Source organism: Gopherus flavomarginatus, chromosome 1 (genome assembly GCF_025201925.1).
Source record: "Gopherus flavomarginatus isolate rGopFla2 chromosome 1, rGopFla2.mat.asm, whole genome shotgun sequence".
In the NCBI taxonomy this organism is placed as follows: Eukaryota; Metazoa; Chordata; order Testudines; family Testudinidae; genus Gopherus; species Gopherus flavomarginatus.
Window position 1 is genome coordinate 179,507,373 of NC_066617.1, and position 14,902 is coordinate 179,522,274.

The window sequence follows — 14,902 nt, forward strand, 5'->3', positions numbered from 1 at the left end:
GCTCTCAGTGCTAGGCCATGCAGGAGAGCTGAGTCTGATACCCTGGTCTCTTGGTACAGGGCTAGGAGCGCTGTTGGGTTTGGTCAACTATCCTAGCAGCAGTGAGTTCTTCATGCTGCCACATGGGAGATCTGGGCTTGATTGCCGTGTCCTCTCCTGAGCTGCTGAGGGCTGGGGCAGCATACTCAACTTCTGAGTGAAGTATGTTTCCCAATTAAGTTTGCAAGTTTGTGATGCAGTTGGTTTTTCTAAGACAGCAGTCTGCGGGTCCTCTGTTCTCACTCCAGCCTCTGAGTGCTGCCTGTCACCAGCAGCAAAGGCGAAGACCTGTGAAATAGATCACACTTGGCAGGAAGCGCAGAACCACAGGCTCCATGCGCACCCGATGTTTCCTGTAAATTGCTGCACATCAAGTCATCTCGCCTCATGTCTAGGAGCAGCCCTGGCCTGACACTCCTCACTGACAGAAAAATCCACACAGCTTCATAACACAGAGCACTAAAAAATGGGGGCAAATGGGAGGAGCAGGGGGGGCTAGATCCATCACTATGCTGGTGCCAGCATAGGGGCTTGATACATCTCCTGCAAAGGCGCTGTAGTGCAAGGCTGAATAGGGCCCAATGCACTGGACAGGGAGAGAGTGGAGTCACTGGAAGGGAGGATAACGGGCTCATCCTTTGTCCCTCAGTGCAATCCACTGAAGATGTTGGAAGCGTTTAACAGGTTTCTGCTATAGTGGCTTTCATTCCAAAGCCTCACACTTGCTATGGGCTTCAGCCTTCAGGCTTCTGGACTAGGCCAAACTCCAGTTGACTCCAGTGGGATTTATGCCCGAGTAAGGGCTAAGCAAGGAGTGCAGGATTTGGTCCTAGAGAGGTGATTGCATTGAAATGCAGCTACCTCGAGGTTGGAGAACAGAAAGTTACTGGCCTACAGCGCATTGCATGGCAACAGCGGGAGGGGAAATTTTGGTCAAGGTGATCAGGGCAAAAAGTGCTTTGGCAACTGTAACATCTATGAAGAGCAGGCAAGACATCGTTCTTTCAGGACCCATCTTAAATCTCTCGCTGTTCACTGCCTGGGTATTGGAATATTCCTGAGTTCTATACTGAGTGTTACTTGTGTTTTAAAAATTAACTGAACCATTTGAAATGAACCCCTCAAAATGCCTGAGGAATTTTAGCTTTCAACACTCACAAAGGGTATTTCAAATCTGAGTTGTTGGCTTGCTTTGAGCCATAACAAAGAGATGAGACAGTCCTAGCATCTGAGAAAAGTCCCTGGGGCCTTTCTTGGTTCCGCTTTTGCTGCAGTGTCTTTAGGGGGCAACAAGACATGCTCCTCTATCAATGAGTCATTTGTTTGTTGAGGTTGTAGGTTTCCCCATGCTTGCCATAGATGAGCCATTGAACTGAGTCACCTAATTCACATTGGATCATTGAGGAATCTGGCTAGTAGAGTCACTTTCCAGAGGGAAGCTGGGCTCTCTCACTGAGAGCGGGAACTGCTGCATGTCTCGTTGTGGGTGTTACCCATCCACCTACACCTCTTTGGGCCAGATGCTGAAGAACCTCACACACTCGCAGCATCTGCAGCTGAAATGCATCATGCCACATGAACCGAATAGTCAAATAGCTTGAAAACTGTCAAACTGTGGCTATGGACAGGCAAGTGACTCTGTGAAGTGACCTGGTGTATTTCCATCTAGTGGTTCTGGATTCCACGGCCTCACTTTGCAAGTCAAAAGAGAATGGGTTTGATTGTCCACTCAATGACACCAATCATATGTCACTGTAATTCCATTGACCTCAGTGAATTCACACTGGCATAAAATTTGTGATACAGAGAGGGGAATCCGGTCTGATACTTCTAACTGCCGGTAGTGCAATCTCGCTCTGGCATCCACACCATCAAGTGGTGCCTCGCCTGCCTTGGATGCTACCAGCACTAGTAAAGAGTCAGCAGTGAGAATCACACTGGGGATTCTCCTGATGCTGTGAGAGGCAGAGGGTACTCCATCTCAAAGCCCAAGCTGCATAGACTCTAGGGCTGTGTGGAGTTTCTTGTTCTGGTCAGTAAAGTCAGCCAGTGTGACTGCAGGAAGCACATGTGCTGAGTAAGAAAGGGGCATTTTCATTGTCACTTTCTCATCATGGTCACACTTAACCTAAGAGATGTAACCAAATGTTTATGTCTACACTGCGGAAGTGTGTGATTGCAGCACATGTAGACATACCCTAGCTAGCTAACCACTGTAGTGAAGCCATGGCAGCACAGGCTGTACAAGTCTATACAGGACCCTGACTATGTACTTAAATAGATAGCCCGTGCTGCTACAGTTTCACTGGCGTTAGTTGAGTGAGTTAGTTCAAAGCTAGTGTGAGTACATCTACATATGGTGCAGTCCCACCTCTGACTGCAGTGTTGACATAAGTTCAGAGAGATTTCTTTTGTGACATGTACCATATTTAGCAATTACCTAAGGAAGGAGGCCTGGACAGTGGCAAGCAACCAAATACAGCTGGGGGGTAGAACATACCTGGCGTTGTGTTCTGAAACCTGTTTTTCCCCTTAGGACCACCTTCCCAGGTTTCCCTTGTGTGCAGCCCACCTATACAGGCCAGCAGGAACAGGATTTCTTCCCTTATGGTTTCAGCCAATCCCTGTAGTCCACCAAACTATGTATGCATGACTCTCAATGTTCCCAGGGGATCCCCTTACCTGGGCCAAGTACCCATGACCAGTCCTCCACTTCCTCATTGGGGTCTCTGAATTCTCCAGCCAGAGTGTTTGAAAAGAAGGCAAATTTACCCTCAGAGCACCCAGAGGACAGCTGGGATCAATGTGCCCCAGTCTGACTGAGGCCATTGTCCCAGCTCCTCCAGCACATCAAAGAAGTTGGCCTTGCCAGAATTCTGTCAAAAAGAATCAGGAAGTTGTCAGCAGCCACTAGGTCTTAGCCACTCCTGTCCCCCTCTGAACTCTCCTTGGTCTGGCCCGAAGTGAAAAAAAAAAGTAGCTGTGGAAAAAAAAAATAAAGCCAAGAGGCAGAAAAGACCCTGACCATTTGCCACTGATTTCCTCAATAGGGCAAAGACCAAGGACCATATGCCTGGATCAAAGTAAACTCAAAAATCCAAATGCAGGCACCAGAAAATCCTCCAAGACCTCAACCACTCCTTCTCCCTAAGGATATCAGACTTGGAACAGGAGAGACATGAGGAAGAATAGCTTAGAAAAGCTGTCCCACACAGATTACTGTAAGGCACTACTGCAGGGAGTTATGACTCCCTTGGTCTCCTGCCAGAATCCTTGAGTGAGATGAGAAGGAACAAGAAGAAGGAAATATGGAGGGGCAAAGCACTAGGCATTACCTCTCCTCAGGTTGGAAGCTGGAGCCCTGTATCCTACCGCAATCAGTGCCTCAAGGGGTTACTAGAGCACAGTGTGAGAGCTCTGCAGAGCAGAGCAAGTCACCATCCCTGCAAGGGTTACATGCTGTACAGAAGGGACGGCTGAAAGGAATGTGCAGGCCCAGAAACACTCACTTGAGAAGCTGAGCAGAGCTTCAGTGCAGTAAAACTGAAACAGTTACTCTCCCTGCTGCCTCCTTAACTCCTTTGAACTGGCCTCCCCTTTTCTGTGCACAGCTCCTCTAAACTTCAATTTACCCTGAACATCCTTTGGAGTGAGGTTCACTGACTGTCCAACAGTTTGTCCAAAGGGGCGAAGTCCCCTTATCATATGGAACATAATGTCCAAGGATCCCCACACTAGTCCCCACATCTCATGGTCTCTTTTTAATTCCTGGGTCACCTTTCCTGTTCCCACCCTCTTTCTTGCTTGCCAGCGTGGCAATGCAGGACTTCAGAGAGTGACACTGAACAGTACCCCCAATGGTTCTGTTTGGAGCTACACTTCCCATTTTAGCTTTTCCTTCAAACAAAACTCTGTCTAATGTTATTTGAATCATGCCTCTAGGGTAGGGATGGCCCTTCCCTCCACCTAACTGAACACCAGTACTGAAGCCAGGGCCTCAGTCCCCAGGGCCTTACACAAGCAAATCTGAACATAGGTGGGTATTTCCAAAGCACAATTTCCACTGACAGTGCCCACCTAGGTCCTTTAGAAAATCCACCCCCATCCCTTTGTTGAGCGTAGATGCCACAGTATCAGCTCTTGTCAAAGATACAGTCAGCCCTACCTAAGGGTATTGAAGCTGCAGGGAGGAGCATGTATTTTTGTACACAGGAAGGATGGGCCAATGATTAGGGCACTAGTTTGGGCTGTGTGGAATTTGGGTTCAATTATCTGCTCTGCTACAGACTTCCTGTGGGACCCTGGGCAAGTCCCTTAGTCTCGCAAGACCTCAGTTCCCCCTGTGTAACATGCACTGATAATAGCACTACCCTACGTCACATGGGTGCCGTGAGGGTAAATACCTTAAAGATTATGAGGTGCTCAGATACTGTGGTAACGGGACTCAGATAAGTACCCACAATAGATGGTAATTTTAGTCTCTGCATCACTGAAAATAAAGGGCTAGCTGATGAACTACAAGGAATTACATCAGCAGAGGATCTGCTCTTAGATCCTGGAAGATCTTTGTGTCTCCTCTGCCTAGTTTCTTCTTTTCTACCCCCTTCTGTGGTGTGTCTGCACTTCCCTGTCCTGCCCACCTCTCTCACTGTCTCAGCCCTTCTGTTTTTTTTCAAATTCTTGTTCATCAACCAGTACTGAGTCCTTATTAGCATTAAGCGTGATCTGTGTGGGTAAAGGCTCTTAGCACCTCACAGCACTGCAGGCCAGTTCTCACTTCCCCTGTTACATCTATCACTAATAAGCCAGCGGTTTGAATATGAGGTACAAGTTGCCAAGAGGGGATGGGGAGTGAGAAACTAGGTCAGGAAAGTGGTTAACTCAAGGTTTCTGCCTGCTCATTCATCAGCTGCACCAAGCCCATCACCCCTCTAGTGCTTTTGCGTCTCTGGCTCTGGGTTCTGTTGTTAAGGCCTCAGCCTTTCTTGCCTTTATCTGAAATGCATTGTTCAAGATGGCAGGAAGAGATAAGAAAACCTCCACATAGCAGTTTTTGTAGTTTTCCACATGCCTCTCAACCTACAAAACAATAGAGGGGAGATGTTTTCAGCGTTCATATCAGAGCTTTTCACAGGACCCACTGACTGGTAGGGTACCGAAGATTAGCTCTACTTCGGTCCAATGCCCTGGGAGTCTGCTGGCTATTGCATGCCCTGCCATCGCTCATGCACGCTCTCTCTCTCTCACTCAGGTTAATTATCCTATTTTAATCTGCTCTGCCTTGTATGGAGTGGAAACACCAACACAGAGCTGCCCATTTCTAGTTTTAGCTTTTACTTTCTGGTCTTCTCCAAAAGGCTGGAGTAGATTAGAGAGTCAAATGCTATTGTTGGGCGCAAGTAAAGGACTGGATAATGTGACGACCATAATGTAATAACTGGAATAGAGATGGGCCTGAGCCAAAAGCCCTTTGAAAACACCCCTGAAATTTGGGAACTTTCAGATCTGGATCCACACTTTGTAGATAATCCCTAACTCTACAATGGGACGAAGACTGAATCCTCAAGAGCACCTTAAAATTAAGAAAAATTTGGATATGGATCTGAACTTTCTGTCTTATCTGATTGGGAACTACAGACAGAAAGGAATACTCAGTGATGATCTTGTGAAAGACTCAGGAGGAAATTCCCCCCTCCCTCTCTATGTACAATATTGTCCGACTGCTAGGTGCATTATGGGGATTTTCTAAACTTTCTCTGGAAGCATCAGGCATGGACCACTGCCAGAGCCAGGGTACCAGCCTAGGTGGCTTTAAAATAGTCTAGTCTGAAATAGACTATGGTCCTGTATTCCCAAAAAGCAGACACAGGCTGGAAGATGCTTCAAGAGGCACTTGGGACTAAGATTGATCTGAACAGCCCCCACAAGTGACAGAAGTTTGGGATTTGGACTGGCCGGTTCAGAGAGAATGCCCAGTGAGAGCCGTGGGCCTTGTCAGTGGATAGGATGGATACTATGGAGAAGACTCTCTAGTAACTGGGGCAAAGATTGAGATGCTGAATCCTATTGGAGTGGATGGTGCTTTTCTTCTCCCAAACTTTCCTGGTAGAACACAAATAGAATAGGAATAGGGTGCACAATGGGCCCAGTCCACCAAGATCCCAAGTATTTGGGGCTCTCAATCCCTTTAGTGATTTAGGGAGGCTTTTGAATGAAATACTACTCTGAAAAGAAAATATGGTACTTGAACTAAAAGACATCTGTTCACATTCTGCACTGCTACTAAAGATCATAACGTGATACAGCTGCTTCTGGCCTTCCCATGGAAACTAGCTCATGTAAACACCTGGTGGGCACTTGCCAACCAATTAACCACATGACAAGTTGCTAGTGATGCACCACAACACCTGCGTGTTCTCCTATAGACTTGCTTCCTGTGTTTGTTTCCCAGCAGTCTGGAGTGATGAGCATAATGAAATGTAGGTTTATATTGTTTTCAAACTGCAGTTTGGTTAGTCACCTGATTTGACTTGGTTCTATACCCGCAAAACTTCTGGACACTACTCGCTCCTTTGCCAATGAGTAAGTTGGTGCTGGCAGTGATACCAAACTGCAAAGGCACATACTCTAACTGTAGTATAATTGACTGCATGTCAGAGTTGCATAACTTGCATAAGTAGGATAACTTACATCAGTTTTAAAGCATCACCAATGAAAAAATAAACATACAGAAAAAATTCCCACAAAAGAGGCTGATCTTATTGTAACCACCCCCTCAAATAAAACCCAGAGAAAATGCTCCAGCTGATACAGAATGCAGTTGTTCATCTTCTCCATGGCTCAGGCTGCTGTGAGCACACCAGGCCAGTGTTTAAGTCTCTCCACTGGCTCCCAGACAGTTTCTGATGCCAGTTTAAGGCTTTGGTACTAATCTTCAAAGCAATTAATGGACCAGTTCCCAGCTATAGCAAAGCCTGTATTTCAGTGTATGAACCGCTGCACTCCTCTGGGGCAATGCAGATCACAAAGCCCTGAACGAAACAGGTGAGAGCTGGGGACAGAGCATTCTCAGTCAAGGAGATCTAGCTATGGAACAAACTGCCAGAGGAATTCAGGTGAACTCAAAGCCTGACTATCTTTAGGAATCATTACAAAACCTTCCGCTTTGAGAGAGCCTTTCCGTCATACATGATGCTGACAACACGACCTCCCACATCTATTCCAAATCCCCTCCCAACTCCTCCCCCAAAGCCCCTCCCTAAAACCTACTTAAGCACAGTTTTGAGCCCACACAGGGAGAAGTGCTAGAGATGCCGTGAAACCCACTAGTGCCTTTGCTATTGCTTATAAGTGGAAGGCATGTGCGCACCTAACTCCCATTTAAGTCAATGTGAGTCAGACACCTAAACCCTTTGAGGATCTGGGCCTCAGAAACTATGATGTTGAGTGATAGCATAAAGGTTTGAGACAGATAGGGCTTGCAATGTGCCTGGAAAGATAACAAACCTGGGCCCTGTCTGACTAAAGGTGGACAGGAACTCCAGAGCTGAGGGTCCTGCGACCAGTACAATGCCCTTTCTCCAGTCCCCAGAGTTCATATCTGGATACTAGTGATGGGCTGAACTCACTTTCTGGGATTCAGGGGAGGAATTCTTCTGGATCAACAAAACCCCACCTGGGAAACAAACCCCATTACAGCGGTCTCCCTTAATCCAGGAGCAGCTGGGGTTAAACAACAGCATTTGTTTGGCAGGAGGGCCTTATTAACCTGCCAATTACTAGGCATGATCTAGGCTGCTGAGCAGCCCTAGGCGCTAGCTCCAGTTTGGAAAGGGAGGGTATCTGCTATCAGATGACATAGCTTACCTTGCTGCTCTTAGTCTGTAAAAGAAGAAGTGTGCCTGAGAGCCTAGGTGGGTCTTATGATTTAGTCTGTTCTGTTAAGAGCCTTCAACTAAAAGAAGCACCTAAGATATTTATTAACCAAGAGAGCTGGTGCCTCTGTTAGTGAGAGGGAAGCAAGGGTGGGCTTGCAGGACTGTCAGGAAGATTGTCCTAGCTGGTCTCCTTCACTGACAGCAAGTTTCAGGAGAAAGGCAGCCTTTAAAGCCAAACTATACATGACTTAACTCAATGCACTGGATTTACAGTAAACAAACATGAAGCCATGGGAGTCTACAAGGTAGTCAGGAAGCCAGTGCAGTTCTGCCCATGAAGCAGCCACATGCTCCATGTGAGAGGTATTGCTATTTACTAAGCAGATAGCTGCACTTTTAAGTAGCTGAGTTTTTCAAAGAGAAACTAGAAGGACGCCTATACTACAAACTACACTAACATGAATGAACGTCTAAAGAAAGATGTCAGCTATTGACTCCTTCATGTGTCCATCCAACTCACCAGCATTGACTCTGGATTGAACTTTAGCCAACTTGCTCTCATTTAGGAGCTAGCTTTAGAGCTCAGGAAAGCTAGGCTACTGCACGCTGTACTGGGTGAAATCTTAGCTCTGCCACGCTATGGCCTAGTAGATGGAGCAGTAGATTGTGGGTCTAAAGACCTGAGTTCTGTGGCTTGCTCTAAATCCCTTCATGACCTGGGGTTCTTTTTTTCTCCCTCTAACCCTTCTGTTTGTTTAGCTGGGGGGCACAGTGATTAAGAACTAACAGGTGGGAGGGGAGTAGTTGGGATATTAATTTTTTCATACTGATGAGCATTTCCCTGTTAGGTATCTAACTAACCTGGTATCTATGCTTTCTATTTTTGCTGCATTCTGTGCAATCCTGCATCTTTTACTGATGAAGTTTCCTCATGTGGCTCATTATTAAGCAAGGTGTATCCACTATCGAGGATGTTAGCATGACAACAACGCTCAGCACTGTTATTAGGGTAAGTGTGTAGGTCCCACTGGAGACACTAGTGCTCAGTACTGTTATCTCTGAGGGAGAAATTGGATGACTAGGCACTGGCATGTGACAGACAGACAGAGAAGTTGATTCCTAACTCTATGGGGAAGGTATTTTTAACAACTCCTTTTTTGCTGAGTTTATAATTCCGTAATTCAGTTTTCTTTCTTTTTGAAAGGGGAAGAGCCCAATGTGAAAGCTACCACCAAAAGAGGAGGAATTAATAAGACAAAGTAAAAAAAAATTTAAATGCACAAGGCGGGAAACAGACTTTGCATGGAGGATGGGAGTAAAGGGGTCTTTAAGAGGCAACCATCAGATGCATGTTGAGTGGAATCCAGATACCTCATGTCTGAGGTGATTCCATATGTCATGACACCCCCATCCCTTATTTAACAGCAGATGTTTATTATGCAAGCACAATGGTAAAAAGTAAAAATACAGGTTTCCACACAGCTCAAGTTCCAGTTTTGTGTCTCTGGTTACCAGACACTGCATCTTGCCTGGAACTTCATGCTGCACACAGATATGGAGTGGCTGGATAATATATTTCAAGTGAACATATCATTACAGAGGGGAGAGGGTGCTGGATGTATGTATGAGGAGAGAATCTCGGAGAAGAAGCTGTCAGGCAGGTATGGGACAGGATTAAAAAAAGTCACAGAGATGTATTTGTTAAAGATTCCCTTGATATAGATTTATATGGAGAGAAATGTATGGGGCTTGATGGCCAAAGATGGGGAGAGATAGAAAGCTGGAAGAGGGAGCTGCTCACTCTATTAATCTTGGTCTTAAAAAAAGCTACTTTCAGATGCAGGAAAAATGAATGTAGGGTTTTCTTGGGCTGTGTATGCTGAGAGAGCACTTCAAAGTAGGGAGCTGGATATCCTGCTCTGTTGCTATGGCGAGATACCACTGGAAGGTGCATTAACTGACTAGCAAAGAAAGGATGTTTGTGTCTTTAAAATAGAGAATTTCCAGTGAATCTCCTCTCCCTGAGTCTCTCTGCCAGCAGAGAGCAGACAGGAATGATAGGGCTGCTTTTGCTCCCCGATGTTCTAGTTTTAGCTTCATATGACTGCTGCATTAGTGTGACTGAGAAGCATTGCAGCTGTCCATACTGACCCTGACATACATTTAGATGTGAAATAGTTGTAAGACTTATGTAAGCAGAGTCAGGATGAGCGCTACCCTGACATCTGGTGGTGAATTGTAGAGAGTGTGGAAAGAATTTTAGGAATTTGCATTGGCATCCACCCTTTAAGAATTTGCATTGGCATCCACCCCCCCACTTAGCATAACCCCACAGTAGCTTGGGATGGTGATTTTAACAGCTCTGGGATCCCCAATTTCTTTGTTATTGGGGCAGGAAAAAAAAAGTTTGTCATCCTGATTATGTGAATGAGGAGCTGTGGGACTAATTTGTGACAAAAATGACTCAACCTCAGTTGGGTGGTACTTGCTAAACATGGGACATGGGTTCCAAAACCCCCTGACTTGAGAGAGGTTGGGGACTGATGTGTGCACCTGATGGTATGGGCCTCTTTTGAGGGTCTAGAACATCTATTGCACATCCTCTTTTCTCCAATGTTAAAGAGTAGAGCTAGTTCTTGATTCTATTAGGAGTCTATCTAGAGACTGCTGAACTGAATTCATGTTGGGCCAATGGTGCACCAAGGCTCCCCTACTAAGAGCTGAATTGAGATCATGGAGTGCTGTGTTAACTAGTGAGGGAGCCTGAAGACCCATTGTTAAGTGGCTGGCAGAGCAGTTTGCAGTGTGTTGGAGCAGCCCATGGAACAGTGAGTTGAGGGAAGCAGTTTGCAGGGACAGCTAGAGGAGTGGCACAGCTGGTGTGGTGGAGCTGGTCATGGTGAAGGCTGCAGCAGAACTCCATGGAGAGGTGGAGCACTTAGCCCTGGCCCATGTAAGGTGCCCCTTAACACCCTGTGTGGACTTACCCCCCCCTCCCCTTTCCACCTAGGCTGGGAGAGTAAAACTCTGCAGATAAACTCTTGAATTCTGGGGTGGCAACTGACCAGAGACTTTTGGGCTGTTGGACTTTGGGGTGGACTTAAGACCCTAAGGGGAAAAGGACATTGCCAAACGTACCTGGGGGTGGGTTTTTTTTGTTTGTTTATGGTTTGTGTTATAATCTTGTTTGTGGTGTTTCTCCAGTGGGATGCCGCATTGTTTCCTTCCTTTATTAAAAAGATTTTGCTACACTCAGACTCCGTGCTTGCGAGAGGGGAAGTATTGCCTCCTAGAGGCACCCAGTGGGGTGTGGTATGTAAGTGTCCCAGGTCACTGGGTGGGGGCTCGAGCCGGTTATGCATGGTGTTATTGAAATGGAACCCCTGGATACTGAACCCGGCCCTTGTTGCTGCCAATTCAGAGGGGCAGAAGGGTTACACTTGTTTGTCCTACAAACCCTACGAATCTTAATAAATTGATCAAGAGGAACCATTTACTGGGCTACATAGGTCTAGCTTGGGTAAGAAGGAACTAAGGGAGGACAAAGGAACTGTCTACAAGGGTGTAAATGTGAGAGGGGGATTGTTGACTGGCACAAGGTGGTTTGGTATAACCAAGAGGGCTGGGATGCAATTGATAGAACTGGAAGTGACCTTTTCACTTGGGACTCTTAAAAACTAGGCTGAGAAGAGCACTGGAGAATGCACTGTAGACAAAAATCCTGTACTGGCTGAATGATGGACATGGGCTGGATGAGACTTAGACATCCATAATGAGGTCTGTTTCAATGCCTTCTCCTTGCTGATGGTTCTGCATCTTCTCTCACCTCAAAGCTTCTCATTCCCTGCTGCCAGGTATGTGGTTATATGAAGGGCAATAGAAAGCTATGCCATTCCAATGCCAGTGCGCCCTGGAAGGAGACTCTTAGTTTACAGATTAGTGGTTGATAGCTGTGCCACAACTGGGATCTGGCTAATGGGATATCTTTGCTCTAGTGCCTGATAATCTACTGGCAGTCACCATAAAACTTGATACTAGTCAGCAGCCACCTTCAGGGCTGGTCTTTTGGTCAAACATCCCCTACAGCGGGAGACGTAATGTACTGCTTGCCTTTATAACAGTCCCCATTGAAGACACTTACCTATAGAAATGGCCCCTAGTTTTTGGTAGCTTGATTGCTAACCTCTAAGGCTGCCTCTATTCACCATTCAAGCAGCACTGTCCTCTAGAAAGCTGCTACCATTGGGCCTATTTGTAAATTTAGCTCATAACATGCAAGTCTTAAATAATTTATAAATAATAATAAATAATTTATAATATATTTATACAGCAGTGGTGAGCTGCGGAAGGAACCAAGAATTAAGACTGGAACACAATTAACAAGCACCTGTCCTGCCTGGTGCTGTTCAGTGCCTTAGCTGATCATTGATTACCCATCTGCCTGCATGAGTTTTTGAGCCCTCACCGGGCTCTGGTTGTAATTTAAACCAGTCTCTCTACAGCCTTGTTTAAACACTGTTTGCAGGGTTCCAGGCCCAGTATGGTCTCTGCCCAGGGATGCTTAGTCTGAGAACCATCTGATACTGCCATGCTCTGGACTATTTATGGGCTCTTCCATAGTAACAGTTTGGCCAGAATAGTTCATTTAACAGTGCCAAGACCTTGCTGACAACAACTGCATTGTCTACATGATGGTATGGCATAGTTGTGAGCTCACTGTGATTGATTAGGGACTTGTGCTCCAATTACACCATGTTTCACCTTCCTGCCACTTATTCACTGGTGCAAAAGAATGTTCATGCTGCCATCTACTGGAACAGAACAAATGCAAGAGATGTCCCTTTTCATTCATAACTAGCACATTGAAGGATTTTTGTTTTTTTTTCTCATCTGTTTCTATTCCCTCAGATTTATTTATAAACTGATGATGATGAGAGCTGTAAGCATTCAGGGACTCCTGAATGATGAGCCCTTTCTTAGGAGAGGGGATGGAAAAGCTATTGTAAAAACCACTTTATAAATTATTTAAGACTTGCATGTTATGAGCTAAATTTACAAATAGGCCCAATCAGATTAACTAGCAAATGCAGTTCTGAGACTCTAAATTTTTTTTTGTCTGCAAAAGCTATTTTTGCATGCACAAAAAGGGAAATGAACACACAAGAAAGGTAGCAGATAACGAACCTACATGATTTGCAAGCATAATTTAGTTCTATAATTGCTCAAATTCAGATTTTGCTGGTGTAAAAATGTATAGATACAAAGCTGGAAGCTACTTGAGAACACTGGACCCAGCATTTTAAAACATAATAGTTGACCATCAGTTTCTTTCACTCACCTGCCAGAATCTGGGTTTGGGTGTCTGAACTCCTGTAGCAGTTAATGATACTACTACTACTACTACTTTGCTCTTGCACAGCACTTTGCAACCCCCCATTAATTAATCCTCTCCATCTCCCTTTTAGAGTAGGTCAGTATTGTTGTCCACATTTTACAGATGGAGATTTTTGTCCAAGGTTGCATGGCAAATTAGAATAGAACCCAGAAGTCCCGAAATCCAGTCCCTACCTCTGACCACTACATATGCTGCCTCTCAATCCGAAAGTACTACAGGGAGTGTTGGAAAGCATTCCTCTTTAGGCACTAATGCCATTAGCTCCTGCAGGGGAAACAGACTATGAAACTCAAACCTGCCAAGTAGAATGAACTGATTAAATGCAACTTTTTGACGTTACTGTTTGTACTGTTTAAGGCTGCTGAGATTCTCTGACTTGGGAGGTTAATTGGCTTGCTTAAACTTTGAACTCTCTATTCCACTGGCCTTTACTGTGTAGATGTCGAGGGCCTGGATCAGAGGCTGACCTTTGTCTGTGGTTTAAGAGCAAATCTCTGATCCTTAAAGACCCTGTGACACTTCCTGGGGCGTCCTGGGCTGTGAGGCACCTCGCTACCACCTGCCCTTAGCGTGAGGAAGCCTTTGCTGTGCCTGCCAGGGGTCAGCTCCCCAACTCCACTGGGCATGAGCAACCACAATTACTCCCCTCTCAGCCTGAATAGACCCCATCATCACTTCAAGACCAAGTCCTCCCAGCATCTCCCTGGAGTGCCCAGCTCCTGGTCCACTGGACACTTCCAGTATTCACAGATTTGCTTCTTCCAAAGAAGCAGTACACTCCAGCTTACCAGTTCTCCCTCAGGTCACCACTCCACTTTACACACAGCACTTAGAGATGTTTGTAGTGAAATCAAGTATAAACTTATCTGACAAAGCACAGAGATTCAAGCAAGTAGAAGTAATGGAAACAAATGGTTACATATAAAAAAATCATAGCACAAATTTTGGAGTTTGGACTTCATTAACAGGATTCACTCATGTCTTGTAGAGCAGCGGTGGGCAAACTGGCAGTGTGCCCCCCCTAAGGGGGGTGTGCGTAAGAGGTTCTCGGGGGTGAGGGGGCAAGCTGCAAAGACACTTAAGCCTTTTACCAAACATCCAAATATAAGCACAGGCTGACTTCTTTTCAACAATTGGTAAGTTTCATACCTACAGTAGGACTACTATGCCTTTAACAATTATTTTGATTCTAATTACTTTTAAAACTTCTTTATAGCTCATTGGCTTGCTAAACCCAGGGTTGTGAGTTTAATCCTTGAGGGGGCCATTTAGGAATCTGGGTTTAAAAAATAATGGTCTGGGGATTTGTTCTGCTTTGAGCAGGAGGTTGGACTAGATGATCTCCTGAGGTCCCTTCCAACCCTGAAATTCTATGATACACCTGATATTTAAAAGGCATAAACCGGCAACATGTATAATAATGGTTGAGAGCCCAGGACCTCTTGAGTGAGTCAGACTCTACCACTAACCTGAATGAATGAACAGGCTCATCTGTGTTTCCCCTCCACCTTCTGGCGTGAAAAACAGTTTGATTACAAGTAATGGGTGGGGCATGACTGGAAAAGTTTGTGCACCACTGTTGCAGAGGATT